Raw genomic sequence first — 12,306 nt, 5'->3', positions numbered from 1 at the left:
AATAATTTAAAATGTTATATACTAGTATATCATATTCAATATTTGCATAATACATTATTATTGTTGAAACATTTCATGTAGAAATTAACTACTTATAATGAAAAAGAAAAATGAAAAATAAAATTCATAACATATAAGTTCATGCAAAGATTTGACTAATTTCAGGCCAAAGTTGTATTGTGTTTTCTTTTTTAATACATAAAGCTTTGCAATAAATGTGACCGGTAGGAATGTAAATGTTGTAAATGTTAATGTTTACCAAAACATTCAAATAAAATCAGTAGACCTGTTTGTTCCTCATGAATGAAATGTTTACGTAAACACGAATATATCAAGCTAATTGAAACGACGGTGTTTGCAATGTTATAACATGTCAATTTCTTTAAAAATTACATCTATGTAAATTATGTACTCAGAATTATACCTTTGATAACCCACCCTTGTTATTTGTTAAATTGTGTGTATAAGTGTAATATGGCAATGTATATTATTTGTAAATAATAATATCAAAATTATTTTTATGTAGTTTATGTGTGGAAATTCACCAGCGAAGTGTTACGTGTAATCCGATTATCACTGTGTAAACTGGATCACGCTTTTGAGTTCTGCACCACGATCGAAATGATCGCAACACAAAGTCTATGGCATGCACTACCGATTCCAAAAGGTGCGTGATCCAGTTACCAAGGAGTTATGTAACCACTTCGCTGGCGAATTCCAAATAGTTATACTCAGAGCCAGTCAAATAAGATTTGATAAATTGTACAACTTCTGAGAGCGCCCCGTTGGGCCTTTGGTTTTAACATATATACATACATAATGATGGCGTTAGTGCTGCAGAATGGTGAATCATAGCAAACAAATTGTTAATTTTTTGTGAAAAGCCCCAAAATTGGCACAGATGTAGCTCTTGATATGCTTAACAAATTTAAATTAAATTCATTCCAAGATGGTGGGTAGAAGTCATCGAACTTTATAACAGGAAAAATATTCAAAGTTGTTCAAATTGAGTTCGAATTGAGCTCCGATTGTTATCAAAATGGTCTCGAAGTGTTCCTCTCAGCATACTATTCCATAATAGGATAGGTTTTACATATGTAGGAAGTTTGCTTTCCAAGGTTGCACAGGCAAATAGGTCAAGACCATAAAGCTCCATATCAAACGTTATATAGACCTATTGACTGACCAATTTTTGGGTGTAACCTTGGGAAGCAAACTTCCTACATAATGTGAAACATATCTTATTATGAATTATTAAGAGGAAGAATTTGAGACCATTCTGACAACAGTCGGAGCAAGTTTTCAAATTTGGTCCCTGTAGAGGTCAACCCTTGACCTTTGACCTTTTTGCTTATAACTTGAGAACCGTACATCACAGATAGGTCAAACTTTGAATGTTTTCCCTGTATAAAGTTCGATGACCTCTTTGGCGGCCATATTAGACAAACTATTTTTAGCCCTCCCCCTAGAATTGTTCACCAGACTAAATACTACATCTGAGCCAAATTTCACACTTTTCACAAAACTTAAACAATGGTTTCACCATTCTACAACACTACACATGCATCAGGTGACTTTTGGTATAAATGTAGTTAAATTAGCATATCCTATTCTCATTTGGGAGACAAAGGCCTCACACAGTATTGTCACTGTGTATCCATCCACTGCTTGCTTTGTAATGGTGCATTATTGGTGAAATTATAACACCTATAGCATCACAATCTATTGCAATATCGCACAGGGAAATCAGATACATGGGTTTGTGGGTTTGGAAATAAGCTCTTCATTTGTTAAATATTCATATTACATATAGTACATGTTTGCAGAGTCTCACTAATATTTAAATAATATTGACATATCAAGTTACGTATATCATATTGCACTCAATATATTATTGCATCACACCTTAGCACACACCTTTGCACAATCATCGGTTGCAACATATAGTGGCGTAGGATGATTTTGGTCATTTTTATGAAATTTGGCCAACGGTTTTTTAAAAATATCCACTTCTTCATGTACATCAAGTAAGAAAGCTCAACTATACTTCAAGTAATTAACTGATCTATGTTAACAATTCCGGATTTGTTGACATTTAGACACAGAATAAGCAGCATTCGTTAATAATGACGGATGATGGGGCATAAGGTACAAAAAGACACTGAAAGTCAGATATGCTCCATTTCACATAGTGGCGCACGTGCGTCCTAAGCTTCAAAAACGTGCCGAAACTCCCAAATCTTCCGTTTTACATAGTGACGTATCAGTTTAGAGCTAGATATATACTATAAAGGGTATTTCCTTTTAACTATTTAGGTTAAAGTTGAATAGTTTAATCTTTAACTTCAATTTCAAATGGAATTGAATTGGTCAACTGAGAGATAATATTGGAGGAGCCTATGTTATTAGTTGTATATCCTTTAAATGCGTTTTTCTCGGAAACTTATTTTGCATTGTCCTGTACGTATGCCAGTATGTGTTGCGACCAACGAAAGTAAAATAATAATAATAATAATATTTGTCTCAAATTAAGGGTACTTTCTCTTTTTGGTTAAAGTAATATTTTTTCACAACTAAATATCATACTAATGAAATTAATGATGCATCTGGTAGTTTAGATCATAATGTTCATATACTTAGTTGCAATTATCCCAGATAATTCTTGATTTGTTTTTACAGAGTGTTGAATTGTCGAGTTTTTTTGTTTTATATGGTGCACTCGGTGTATTTTGAAACTTGAGGCATAACTCTTCTCAAATTAACCCCAAATCATAATTTATTATATACGCGTGTAGCAAACCCCTCTGGGTATAATTGGACGTTGTTTGCGGAGCCTAAATTTGATTAGATTTTCATGAAAGTTACTCAAAACTAGCCAATTGTTTATGCAACAAAGGACTCCATCGTCGGAGAGTCTTTTTACACACTAATAAAATCACAAAGTTTGGTCTAATAATAATAATAATAATAATAATAATAATAATTAATCTATAAGAAGTAATGCAGTGTTGGTACCAATGAATTGTTTGATGCAAATTTATCAATTTGGTATTACTAACTAAAGCCATATTATAACATTTCTGTAAAAATTGATTAGTATTTATTTTCAAGAAAATGTTAGCTTTTACTGTCAGATATGTCCCCTTTTAATTTTGAGCCGAACAAGTGAGGTAATGCATAGAAAATTGGAATTTACTACTAGCACCCATGCATGTTACTCCCGCGGTTGTAATACGGTACGATCCTAGGGGTGTGTGTGTCAGGCTGAGTCAAAAAGAAGTAAACTCATGTTTGAGGGGCTGTAACTCGAAATCTATAAGGAATCTGTTAAAAATGAAAATGCCACTGGAAAGAGCAAATTCTACACGACTAAATAAAAAAAGGAATTGTTGCAATTGCTCACAGCAAACTCAAGTTATACTCATTTGAATACAACCACCCATTTTTGTAGCTGCACACGGATTCACTTCCCAAGTAGGGCCTACTTATTTTATTGATTGGTAAGGCGCGATATTCAAATGCAAATAAAGTTCTGTGGCAGCTGTGGTTTCGATCAATAATTCCTAAATGTTAAAGGGCTCTTTTCAATATGAATTTTACCTCATTGCACTATATTATAATAAAACGGGCCAAATGACAATGGCACCACAATTTTTCCGCACTGGAGCGCACGTTTCGAGTCCCACTGAAGTTCAGCGTCTTTTTCGTCTCCAATTTCCTACAGCAAACCGGGTTTCATGCAAGGTAGCAGTATATAAGAATGTAAACAAGCTTAATGTGCATGGGACACTAAGGAACAGACAGTCGGAAGCTTCAGGCAGACCACGAACTGCTAGATCACAAGTGAACATTGCTAGAATTAGACATGCGTTACAGCAAGACCAAAGATCAGCTCAATCCTTTAACCAACATTCCCCAATCAAGCTTCTGCCGGATCGTTCGTAAAGACTTGAATTGGTATCCCTACAAACTATAGTACCGTCATGGACTTTGTTGAATATTAATTAAAAGCAAAAGTTGTCTTTTAAACAATAAATCCTGTTAGCACTTTGCTGATTCGTCGAAATTGAAATGGATGAAAATCAATCAGCCGTGTGCAGCTACAAAAATGGGTTGTTGTATTCAAATGAGTATAACTTTAGTTTGCTGTGAGCAATTGCAACAATTCTTTTTTTATTTAGACATGTAGAATTCGCTCTTTCCAGTGGTGTTTTTATTTTTAGCAGATTCCTTGCAGATCTCGAGTTACAGCCCATCAAACATGAGTTTACTTCTTTTTGACTCAGCCTGTATGTGTATCCCACACGCCGTGTACGTACTGTGCATACGTGTTCGACTAATATTTCCATCGTAATAATAAAACGCCGGTTCCATCGTTTTATTCAAAATCTCGGATTTTGACAAAACTACAGCATCTAGAGTTTTGATTTTTGCAGAGTATCTTTATTGACTAAAGTACATTACATTAGTACATTACATTATTAGATTACATTACATGGATTAGATTGTTTCAAGATGCAAATCAAGATCATTACAATAGAAGTTGGTACAATACAGCTTGTAATAAATCCTCATTGTGTGATTACATACGTTTTAAGAATAAGCCCAACCTGGAGAATTATCTTCAAGATAAATTGGATTTTTATGGTGCCAGCTTAAAATTTAAGGCAAGATCAAAAACACTGCCTCTAAACGGTAGAGTTGCCTCTTGGCATAATAGTAAAACTTCTGGTTTATGTGATTTATGTCATAGTAAAATAGAAGATATTAGGCACTTTATATTTTCTTGCCGAGTGTACAATGATATTCGTTCTAATGAGTTCAAAAGATTGAAGGAAAGTTTAGAAACGAATGGTCTATTATATGTATGGGAATTATTTATTACAAGCAACATTGATGAGAAATTATTTATCTTGCTTGGGGGTGACTGCACCCATTTTTTACCGACTTTTCCTAGTGACTTAGTTCACACTGCTAATGTTTGTTTTGATGTCACATGTAAATCTTTACTGAATAGAACATGGAAGGCACGTAATGATTTCCTTAAGTAATTAAGACTGGGGGTCTGGATCAATTCAGCAATGTGCGGACAAAGCCAAAAATAAAGGTTCATGGAATTTGCCTAAATCTTGTGATAGGAAAGGTATTTGGGTCTAAAGATTTTGTGACTTGATCAAAAATTCGAAAATCCATTGTTGCCATGGTAACGGTTCTTTGAAGATTGCCACAGGGAAAGTACATTTTTTCAATTTTACAGTTCGAAAAAGACATATTTTTCTAGCTAGCACTAATGAAATTGCTAGAAGTATGGAACAATTTAAATTGCTGCTGATAAATACCTATGTATTAGACGTTACAAAAATAGTATTGCCAGTTTTCTCACCCATCTAGAATGTTGTGTAATATGCAATGCAAAATCCCTCTTTTTTGCAATTTTTTTCATTAGTAAAAGTGGTATAACTTTGAAATTCAATAACTCTCAAGAAGAAGTTTGCTGATTAAAGTCAGGGGTTGGTTGAGAATGACTATGAATGGGGATGATCAACCAACCAATAAAAAAATTGGGGTCTTTACCCCATAACGAAGTTTTACTTTGAAGAAAGTTCGCTATTTTCGATAAAAATTAGCTAATTACATAGCACTTTCACAGTATAAAAACTCCTTTATTGGCTTGTGATTTGCAAATGACATACCCAGAATAGTTCATTGACCCATCATAACCATTGGTTATCATTTATTTAAGTAATTTTCACTTAGTAAACTGCCAGTGACCCCTCCCCAGCCATATGGTTTAATGCATGAAAAATGTGCAAAGTTGGGCGCAAAATGGTTACCATGGGCATTAATTTCTTGGTGGTAGTTATCTGTCATTTACAATCTCTACTCTTCCTAAACAATGGATAAATCGATTATAACTATTGAAACCAAATAAAACACATTATATTTCAGTTGGTCACTACTCTGGAGTAGGCTAGGGGTTTTCCATGTATAATAATAATTTCTACTTCTTATTTAGGCCTATATTCACTACTGGACTCATTGATTGACTTTATCTGAAATACCTCACCAATAATCTAAATATGGTTTAAACATAATGAGAATGTGATAATTTCGTGGATTTATAATATTTAAGTCCTTTTTACCAGTTGTTTCTACCTTATCTGGGGTTTATAGCAACAACAGCAACTGACATACCAAGTAACATTTTTCTTTGTTTTATACAATGTTATCTATAAATTTAGTTCTAAGACTGCATGATACTGAAAACAAATCTCAAATGTAAGAAAGATCAAACATTGTACAAACATTGTAGAAAAATGTTTATAAAAACATGGGGGACTGGACAATGCACTTGATTAATTGTTTTTAAAATGCAATGTCACAGTTTTTTGTTTGTTTTTTAAAGTTAAATGTGGACATGGTGAAGCCATTGCCAACCCATCATAAAGTGATGCTCAAGTCTTTACTTTGTGTAGATTGTTAGAAATATAAACGGAGTCGCTCATGTGTGGGATTTTCTAATGAGATAATGAACAGTAGCTAACAGTAGTGCCTGACAGATGTCTGTGAGAGTTTTGATGCTGACACTGCTAAGTTTGTCATCTTGTACTCTAAATAATCTATTTGTCCCCAAAGTAATAGGAGTAATGGGATGATAAAGTTCTGGTTTCTGCACCGCTTGCTTTAGGCACTCTTGATATACCATTGTATCTGCAGGATCTGCAAGTTCATCATTGATCTCTCGGAAAAAAACTACTTGTGTGTTGTGGGGTCAGATACTCGTCTCAGATGTAGTCCTGCTAAACATGCTAAATGCCCCCTTGTTGCTATTTTACATCCGCCAAAAAACGCATTTGCTTAGCAACAGCAGAAGGGTCTCTCTATTCCCAGCCCGGATTCCCAGTGACTTCTCCGTGCTCATACCCATCAATAATAAATTCTTTCTGCTTCTTGGAAATTGGGTTTGTTTGTTTCTTGCTGACTATAGGTTAAATACCACTAATTATGTATTACACGGGTTTCAATGGCAAAATGGCTAATTTCGGGTGGACGTTTCTCATATTCAGAACTCTCACAGTTAAATGCCACTAATATCAGGTGAAACTATATGATTTAGATGCCAAATGATCAAAAACTCAACATAGGTTGACCTGAGACTTTTCTTGTTTTTACGCACTGAACCGTAAACACCTCAAAATGGCAGTGCGCACTCGAAGCTGAAAGTTACAATATGGTAGGGCGAATATTTACTAAAAACCGTAGCCGTGCGTATGAATTTTGGTACTATTACAACAAAAATGTCATATAATGAGAGAAAATAATACCATTTTGAAGCATGAAACCCTAAAAAGTACTTTTTTGGCTATATTACTTAATCAAATTCAGCGATTTTAAAGCAGTCTTTTCAGATGCCATGCAAACAAATAGTTACTCGTCGTATTTCCATGTATCGCCCAGGCCTATTCGTGGTATATAACCTTTAGGGCCAATTCATGACCTAATCATATCTCTGATTCAGGAAGAATGCATTGCTGTCCGTTTGTATTTCCTCTTATCTTGGCTAGAAGGCTTTTTAATTTTGATGTTTGTAATTTTGTCATATTTTCCTGACTGAATGTGAGCTACTAGCGTCAATGCTTCAATGCTTTATGTATGTCGATGTACATGTTTCCTTGGGTAACTGAATAGCGTTTGCAATATACCTCTTGAATCAACCGTAGCTAGTAGATTCATCTACTGAAGATAAAGCTTCACATACTTCCTATTGTTGATTGTTGTTCTCGTAGAATTTGTAAACACTGTTGATTGTACTGGGTTAGTACTAGTAGCTGCCTGATGTTAAAAGCAGCACATAGTTCATGATGTTGATGATTTTCAAATGTTTCTTGGTTAACATTTTCTGATGTTGAATTCCTGAAGATCCATCTGCTGGAGATGAAACTTTACATGCTTCCTGATGTTGAGGGCTAGGCTTAAAACTTCCAAACGGCGTGCCAAAAGAATTGCTTGCCCTTCCGGGCCGGCCTGCCAACAAATCTCCCCCCCCCGCACATGACATATGTTTGAGTTCCCAATTTGCAAACCTTATAATAATGGTCTAGATGTATAATGCAAGCGTAGTGAGCAAAGAATTTTGCATATTGAACATTTCTGAACTGTTTTTCTAAGCCCTTATCAGAACGTGTCTGTAGTATAGTCTGCCCCGTAAATGTGCTCCAATGTCCATTGCCACCACCTAGCTTGCAGTGGCAAACAAAAATCTGGGCAAATCAGATGTGTCGTTTACCGGTATATTGTCAGTACCCTATGAGCTCCTTTGCGACGGCTAGGAACCATGGTATAGGTTCATGTACTAGACCCCTCACCCCTTTGACCTGCCAAAAATTGCTCCCCCCTTTTGGGGGGTTGCCAAAAATTCTTCGACACCCCCATATTTACCCTTCCTACAGGGCTTATCATTATTGCACAGCCCCTGATTGGTGTTCTCGTAAAGTTGGTGAACTCTGTTGTTTGTACCGGGTAGCTAGCTGTCTGATGCTAAAAGCAACCTGGCTTCCAAGCGCTGCCCTCTATCTGTATTTGAATAGCGCTGCGATCTGTCTAATCTGCTTAACATGCTTAAAAGGTCTGTATAATGTATAATATAGCTAGTTTGTACCATTTAAAACTGAGACTCAAATTTAAGAAGTCACTTAATCTTTTCATCAATAGAAATATATTCAATAATTATTTCATTACGGTTATTTAAACACAATCCTTTTGAGCGGAATTTGTCTTTTTGCTCATAAATTCCCCTTAAAAATACACATTTTTTCAAAAAACTTGGTACTTTTAAAAAGCCAGAACTTCTTTAGAAGTTGAGACCCCAATTTTTTGAAACTATATATCTGTCAGCAAGGGTTCACTCTAGCTATGCCACCATACAATTACAAAATATCAACTTCTTCTTTACAGTTACACCCCTACAATGTTGGGGTAAAATGACATTTACAATTTTTGCCCAAAAATGTGTTTTTTCTACTTAAAATTAAAGGATCTTTTAAAAGAGTGACAAGCTCTTTCTTCATTTCAAGGACTACCAAAGCATGCCCCTATCTGAAGAAAAAAATAAAAAAATTATATCACATCTTATATATTTGTGGCATTCGACAAAACTTTGCCCTTTTTCAAAAATGAAAATTGTAAATTTTGGTCATTTTCGACTAAAATTTGTTTTGTCCGTTACCATGCCAACAGGCCAAATGCAACTTTTAAATGTCATTTTTAAATGTCCCCCTAAACCCTTTCCATGCTAAAAGGATTAAGGATTTCTATTTTTTTTGAGTTTGTCCACATATTTAAAATTTTGCTTGACGGTAACAGACCCCTAGTCTTAATTCTTCACCACACTGACTACAATCTTGTCTATTGTATAATGTATTATGTATATATCCAGTTGATGTAGTTTTAAGTGGCTGGCACTCAGCTTCCACCCAGGGGCCAATTGGCTTTTGATGCTGGCGGCTTTATTTGCTTCATTCTTTTTTCCTCACTTCATTTGACCCACGGGCGGACGATGAATGCAAGCCAAATTAGTATTCTTTTTAGTATTTCTACTTTAGTATTTTAAGTATTCTTTTTTGTATTTCTGTTTATATTGTTAACGTTTGTAAATACTTTCAATATCATCTTTAATTCTTGTTAACTTTTGTTTATATGGATGCACCACCAAGACGGTGGGTGCCGCTGTTATAAAAGCGTTTTCCAAATAAATAAATAAATAAATAAATAAATAAATTCGTGTAAAAACCAGAATTTAAAATATTTTGAGGGCGTTCTCCTCAGCAAAAGTTATACTATGGCTTTAATAATGCAATCAATATAATCGTAGTTATCACAAGTTTGTCTCTGCCTCAGCTTTGGCCTGTTCAATGGAAACCTGTCGCATTGCACCCATGGTTACCCTTACAGATATGGCCAACAGAAAACTGGTTGTCCGTAACCGATTGACCCTTATGTGATTGTTTCTGATATCTTTAATTATAACACATACAGTTTTTGAACAGTTTCTCCACACTTTCAATTCTAAATCGTTTGACTGAAGCGATGCAAGTCTCAATTCACACATTATATCATGACTAGTTCGTTTGATAGTTGTGCAAGTTTTGGCCATGATTTTTATTAAAGGTTTTCAGAATGACCATCCACCAAAGAAAAAGTTGTGGAGATAAACATGTTTCTTGCCCTAGCGTAATGGACTCTAACGGGTTGAAATTTGCAGACACGTCATGGGAGCAGGGTGCAAACTTGAGATATTATCAATGTATAAGAACAGACGTCTTAGTAATCATGGTGATACATATAGTATGCTACTTGGAAGCACTTTGTTTGGCTTGTTCTAAAGCTTGACTAAGATAACTAATCAATACTCTGTTGTCTGTATAATATACAATAAAAATTAAATGCACTCACATTATATGGTGTCAAAAGTGTTTTTAAACATTTGTCTCATTTCATCTGTGGATCATTGAAGAATGATTTGTATCTAATACATTTATTGTAATAACGTTTGGGTAACTTCCCTAACTTGATGCATGCATTGAGCCCACTAATAGATATAGTTCTATTTTGATATAATGCTTGAGCGTCATTCGGCAAGTCTGGCAACTAACTGATTTTTGTTAATTCGGGTATGCTAAAATCGATTATTTTATCTGCCAAGACGTATTTGAACGCCATCACCCAAAAAGGACATCCGAAATGCCCCTATAGGCTCATACGTCGGCAAAAATTAATCAAATTCTTTAAAACCTATGTATAACATAAAATGTCATCCCTTTCAAGCACTCATGCAAAAAGAACATGGAAGTGTTTTTTTTTTTTTAAATGTGATTCCTTATGGAGTTATTGACATTTATACAGCAGTCTACTGTGTACTTATTAATGATAATCATTCATGATCATGTAAATTATTTATAGGTTAATGAACGCGTATTACTTGTTGGGAGAGATATTAGACCAAATAATGCACGCGCGCTGACGTTGATGCATTATTATAACAAATTATCACTAAAAATGTGAACCAAATATAAATGCATCAACCCGCCCGAAAAATGAATCAATCCTACGCGACGCGAATGCGCGCGAAACACTGCGCGTAATACGCGGAGTGCACAATACACACAATCAATGCATGTTTTGGATTTTTCTAACGCTTGCTCTGATTGGTTCTTGCTATCAAAGTGTTTTTTACATTACGGCTTACACCAATCAAACGATTTTTGAAGGCCTTCATAGAGAGGGAAAAATAGTAACATTGTGACGTCATAGGTCTAATTTTTCCCCGCAGGTGGTGAAAATGAAATTTGCTCTGATTTTGATGAAAATGATCTCAAATTATTGGTCTTCTTGCAAGAAATCAGACAAAGAGAATAGTTTTAACTATCTAGGGTGCTTTCTTATCCAGGTTATTACACAACAATTATCAATTTCAAATTGACTAAATTATAGAACTCAATATACGACTCGATGTGTATTGTCCTATTTTGAATTTTTGATGTGTTACCAAGGTAGCAAAACATCCTAGTTCTACACTACAAGATTCCTATTGGGCCCGCCTGCTCGTGGAATGGAACAATACATCTTTCACCGAGTGATTATATTTCGACCATTACACGAATTTAAGACAGTTAATATTTGTTTTATATCACTCATGCATAAATTCTATTACTAAAATACTATTTAAGGTAGGAAATACATTTTTTCATCAACATAACACCATGTTTTGCCATGATATATTTCACATTTTGGGGTCCACCCCATAACTAAATCGGCGAGTCTAAGAGTCAGCGCACGGCTTGGCGCAGGTGCACTACGGCAGAGCACTATGATGGTAAAGACTATCACACGGAGAGGGTGATGGTAAAAATGATAAATGGTAATCAACCAATGAACTGTCTAGAATTAATGTATGAGTGATATAATAAAAACTATCACACGCCTAAAGTCACTGTAATCATGATATAATGCAAACTATTATTTTTCTTATTTATCATGGAAGGACATATATTAAATTAGAGACCATTTCAACTTCGAGCATCCTCTGAACCCTTTTGACCTCAGCATCGCATCGTTTGTGTTTAAGAAGTCCAACCAATAAAGCAAATTTAACATGATTTGCACATCATTGTAGAACATCCTTGTCCAGGCGTGTGGTTAAGTCATATCATAAAAGGAAGGAAGATTTTATTTCAAACTCTAATGGTGACCCGCAGGTCAAATTGCTAGAATTGTACATTAAACACACCTAGACAGACACAATGCAAT

This window comes from Amphiura filiformis, chromosome 18 (assembly GCF_039555335.1).
Source record: "Amphiura filiformis chromosome 18, Afil_fr2py, whole genome shotgun sequence".
NCBI lineage: Eukaryota > Metazoa > Echinodermata > Ophiuroidea > Amphilepidida > Amphiuridae > Amphiura > Amphiura filiformis.
This window is presented reverse-complemented; position numbering follows the sequence as displayed.